Raw genomic sequence first — 6000 nt, 5'->3', positions numbered from 1 at the left:
TTTGACTCACCTCCGCCGGTGACGCATGGCATCTCGGTCTCAAGCTCGGGGCTACACCGCACTGTCCTAGCGATTCGACTGGTACCTTAAATTTTTTCAGGAACGTGAAGAATAGCAAACACATCATTTTCTCTTGGCGTGTATCAGTTTAAATAATAATAATAAACAACAATATGAAAACCGTTGCTATAATAACAAAGTCACAAGGTGCATGCATGCTGAAAGTTGATCAATGCTTGTAGATGGAACCATAATTAAGGGCATGCACTGTGGAACAAAATCAGCTAATATATCTCTTGGGCACCTAAAGTTTATGTTATACCTACATGCCAAAAGCAGCTTATGTTATGTAGATTTAACACTAAGCACAACTTATACTACCAGGGGCAGAGTCAGAAACTAGACATAGTGAAGGCCAAGTTAAAAAGGTTAAACGATTGCATTGCGAATCACACATGCTAATCAGATCACATGAAAAATGGCTATGAAATCTTTCTTGTGAGTCTCACCTGCTCCACGATCGCATTATTTGAACGGGAACCAGTTGATGATTTACGCACGACAAGATAAATTTAATTAAATAATATTTCACAATCTCTTCTACAATGATATGTATGACTTATGGCATATCTTAGAGGTTTAATGAAGAAAAATGAGAAGAAAGACTAATATAGCACATGCAAGCAACTCGCAATCTCCGTGATTCTAGCATATCAACTAATTAACACAGCCATAACTTGTAATCTTGATTAGGGCGCTCCAATGCATTGGTTCTTATCGCTTATCTTAGGTCGTAGATGAAAATTAGAGACAACCACCCCAATGCATTTTTTCTTATGTGTTGTAACTAAGTGTACGACACTTAATTAGTTTAGGGATAATGCTAGCATTTCTACATTATGGCCTAATTATAGAGAGAAGGAAAGAAGAGAAACACAGGGAGAGAAAGCCAATGAGAGTTATTGAACCCATGAGAGGACGTGCACCTTGAAGACAAGAGTTTCTAACAAGCTTTTGCAAGGTATTAATTCCAGTTTTTAGACCGGATCGAAATCAAGTTGCAACATAGAACACTTATAATAAAAATAGGCATCGGTATGAGGGCTTCATTCTTCCAACCATATACTTGTGAACGGGGTCATCATGATATTAATTTGTGCCCTGGAAGACACCCGTCAAGATGTGCTTGTAATGTATCGAAGCGGTGGATGTGTCCAAATTATGTCTTAACCGGAACGTCATCAAGAGTTAGTTTTCCAACTGAAAGCCCTATCCGCCGCACGGGGCTGCCTCGATAATTAATATTGAATCATACTAAAGCATCAGGCATTTAATGACTACACCTCTTGTATCCCCAGAGATAGGATTCATGCTACCACACTAGCCTTTTTGTCAATGGTGTTAACCTTTTTTCCACTGGTGTTCAGAATAGCACTTCACGGTCGCTCTGCCGTTAACCTCTTTGTGGCTCGATCTTCGAGATCCTGGGTACCTATAGGGATGAAGATCGCGAACAAGACAAGAAGCAACTACGAAGCAATTTTATTCCACACATACGAGAAGTTATCTCAAAGTCATTCCATCAATCCCTTCAACAAGCACATAATGTTGCAAGGGTATGCCTTAACCCATGACCTTATCGAATTACTCACACATGGTGATTAGATCTCAAGAAGAAATCATTGACACATCATGGCAAATACTTTATTGATAATATGTCTTTCCATGGTTGTCGGATGCGATACACGATTACAAGGTATGACTAACTTGGTGGTGAATGATGTGGTGATGGTGAGGGTGGAGGCTATGGAGGTGGAGATAGAAATAGCGGCGACTAGGATTTTTGGATGCCACTGTTAATGAAGATGGAGGTCTCGCGAATTGCTCTAATCTGATTCTGGTGCTGGCCCTCTAATGAAAGTTGGGGGGTATGACACCACGGTGCGACAGGCACTTGGTACGAGCGTTGGTATGAGCACATGCGCTCATACCAGACACCATCTTGCGCTCTGGATCAAGTCTTGCGCCTTCCACTTGGCTCCTCTTATCTCATATTTGCTCGTTTCTATACATGCACTTAATTTAGTCGATGTATAGCCCATTTTCTTGTGGAAACAAAATAAAGATAGGGTTTCAGAACCCTTTGCATTTATTAGTCATTAGCATGAATATCGGAGAAAATATCTTGTTTTTATGAAATAAACCGGCTTAAACTTAGGTGTGATGAGCGTAAAAATAACACTCATGATTTTCACTACTTTTTGCTCTTTTTAAGTTACTTGTAATTTACAACTACTATCTATTTTACTGCTTTGTGTTGTTGTGCTGCTACATACATCACTCCATCCACTACATTTCCATTTCTACTAATAATTCCTTTAAGCAAGTACTTGTTTCATGTATGGTTGAATTGACAACTCAACTGCCAAAGCTTATAAGTATGCACTCACTCCCATTAGGGTTGTAATACTTCCCAACGAAGACCGTTGTGATCCCTTTTAACAACAAATGGTGACTTCAATTTGGTGGTGCTTCACGAGTACCCAATCCTAAGCTTCAGGATGAGAACCCTAGGTCTAACCCTGTTGGTCATGCTCGACAATGGTTGTGTATTTGCGTCATTAACCTTGTTGAAGGCATTGCTCAAACTTGATCTTTACAATGAAAGCCCAGGATCTGCCATTGGGGGTTGGATCTAGTAACGACGGTGCTTCAGTGATGTTCCCTTTTGGGAGGCGTTGTTGCTGGAGAACATTTCCTTTTATTTTTGTGGGAAAAATCTTTCGATCTATTCAGCAAACATCATGGCAAGCAATATAAATTACATTCATGTCTGTGGACCACCTAGCGATGACTACAAGCACTGGAGCGAGCCGAAGGCGCGCCACCGTCATTGCCCCTCCTTCACCTGAGCTCGGAAAACCTTGTTGTAGTAGACCACAAGAAGTTGTTGTGATAAGGCCCCAACGAACTAGCGCACTAGAGAAAGAACCATCGTTGATAAAGGGAAGCATAGACCTATAGAAGCAAGAATGCATACGAACAAACACCAGATCCAAGCAGATCCAACAAAGACAAAAATCGACCGAATCCTACAAGATCCGCTGGAGACACGCCTCCACATGCCCTCTAACGATGCTAGATGCACCGTTGGTACGGGGCTAGGCAAGGAGAACATTATTCCAACTTAGGGAGCCACCACTGTCTCACCTTCCTGAGCAGGACATAAAACCTAAAGAAAGAAAAAGACACCTAAAATTTGTGTTGCTGCTAGAACCTTTCTTGTTATCCTTGTGATGTCAAGAGATGGTTGGTGCGGCTGGCTGTTGTTCTAGTTTACTAATCGCTTTCACCCCGTCTAGGCATAGCTTCAACTTTGCTCTTTCGCGGCATAACTCTCTCTCTCTCTCTCTGTGTGTGTGTGTGTGTGTGTGTGTGTGTGTGTGTGTGTGTGTTTGTGTGTATGTGTGTGTGTGGATTGTGTACATCCTAGTCATGTAAAAGTTGTGTATGTGTGAGCCAATAAATCCATTTTTGTTAAAGAAAATGACCCTTTTCCATTATATGGAAATGTTGTAGAATGATCGTGTAATCGTTGGGCTAGGTGCTTGGTTAGGGAGCTCTTAAAGTTACTAGATGAGGTCCCGCGCGTTGCTGCGAAAACCTTGCTAAAAATGGAAACCTTGCTAAAAATGCAAAAATAGTTGCTACCGAAACATCTAAAACTAATGGAAAGCAAATGTAAGCTTAATATATATATAAAGCATATAAAAAGTAATAAAATGAATTGCGGTTCAAAGAATGTTATTTCTAACAAAATATGTGAAGGATGAACTCTAATGGAAGCAGACTTATGACTAACATGCATGAACCGATGATGTGGTAGCATTGCATATACAGAATAATGCAAAAATAATATTGTATGGAATGCACACATAAGTTGCTTATGTGCCATGATTGCATGGCTAGAAAAAATAGGTAGTGAATTAGGATGGTCATAGTGCGAAGTAACTTAGGCTGGTTGTAATGGGAGTATCATAGTTAGTATCATGCATGCCAAGTAGGCAATTTTGATGATGTGGCATAGAATTAAATGAAGAAAGAGATGGTTGAGTATCATACAATAATACCGTATCATAACAAATGCAATGCTACTATGTGTCATGCATGGCAATAAATAAAGTCATCTATGATACTAGTACATGATACTATGCATTAGGGAGGTAGTATCACACACTAGTACCATATGCATGATACTAACTTATGATACTACCCATTACAAGCAGCCTTATAGACTAGTAACATGCATATATTACTAGTCTATCTTACTACCTCCATAATGGGTAGTAACATATGTATGGTATCATGCAAGCCTTCATTTATTTAGATGTGGACTAATTTTTCCACGGGGTGTTTATGTATGGTAGCATGGTGTTACCATAAATATCTCTCTTCTCAGTAATTACTTGCCACATAATCCAATTTGCATCGGGGTATGTTATGTTACTACTCCCATTATGATTAGCCTTATAGCTATTTAGAAATAGAAGAAGAAAATGTGAAGGATGAGCTCTAATGAAAACAAAATTATGACTAACATGCATGAGTTGATGATGTGGCATCATTATTTATGTATAGAGTAATACAAAAAATATAATTTATGGCTTGCATGCATGAGTTGTTCATGTGGCATGGTTGCATGACTATAAAAAGGTTGTATTGGGTTGTACTCCCTCCGTCTGGGTTTATTAGCCCTCACAGCAGCACAAGCATGTCCGTTTTTATAAGGTCTCGCTTTGGGAAGCTACATGCATGCAACCTCCGTCCGGGTTTATTAGGCCTAAGAGCAACCCAATCATGTTCATTCTTATAAGGCATTGCTTTCGAAATCAACATGCATGCAACCATTTCATTGGCTGTAGCAAGAGGCATTGTTGCTAGTCCCATGACTAAATAATAAATACGGTGCATGCATGCTTTTTCATTGTCTGCTGTGAGAGTTGGCATGTGAGAAAGTGTATTGGGAGTGGGACGGAAGGATTAATGTGAGAAAATTACGTGCCTTGGTCCAAGAGAAATGGTCTCCGGGCCCATGAGCAAACTATGTGCCTTGGTCCAAGAGAAGTGGTCTTCGGGCCCAATAAACCCAGACGGAGGGAGTACAAACTAACAACCGGCTGCAACACGTACTCCTAGAGACTTTGTGAAGCGGAAGGTGGACCATGTATCAATAAAGTAGTACTTATTTACATCTAACTATTGTACTTATCGCCTATAAGCCTAACTATAGATGATATGACAACGTCATATAACCAACAGTTGGTTGTACCATTAGCCACACTCTGATTAGAGCAAGTACTACAATAGGATGATGTAGGTGGGCTGTAAGCCTTTAATATATTTTGGATGAGTTGGAGGAGAGAGAGGAGGAAAGAGAAGGGAAGCAGGCTACTGATTAACAGCCGACTGCAGCACATGCTCTTAGACATGTTGTGAGAGAAGGAGGTGGGCCATGTATCAAAAAAGTAGTACATATATCTATATGCAACTATTGTATTTGTCAGCTATAAGGTTGGCTATAGATGATGTGGCAAGACCACATAGCCAACAGCTGGCTATACAATTAACCATGCTCTTAGTAGCCAGATGCATCACGAGCCCCAAGACACTATAAGAGGTTATAACCCCTCTCAATGATCCACCTTGTACAGGTGCTAAGGCTGCCATGTAGGCAAAAAATCTGACGTGGCAAGGCAATTAAGAGGAGAGATGTGTATGGTGACCCAGGAAGAAACAATGCCAAGCGCGAAAACCTAGGCAAAACACTTAAATGAAAAAAAAAACACAATGCATGAAGAACTTTAGTTGCAAAATCATTAAATGAAGGATGCTTAGCACCAATAAGTTAAGCACCTATGCATTGTAGGCTTTAGTTGCTAAAGTTTTTAATATGCTTAGCACCTCATGTAAGCACCAATGCATTAAGGTTGTCTAAAGTAT

Source organism: Triticum aestivum, chromosome 6A (genome assembly GCF_018294505.1).
Source record: "Triticum aestivum cultivar Chinese Spring chromosome 6A, IWGSC CS RefSeq v2.1, whole genome shotgun sequence".
NCBI lineage: Eukaryota > Viridiplantae > Streptophyta > Magnoliopsida > Poales > Poaceae > Triticum > Triticum aestivum.
This window is presented reverse-complemented; position numbering follows the sequence as displayed.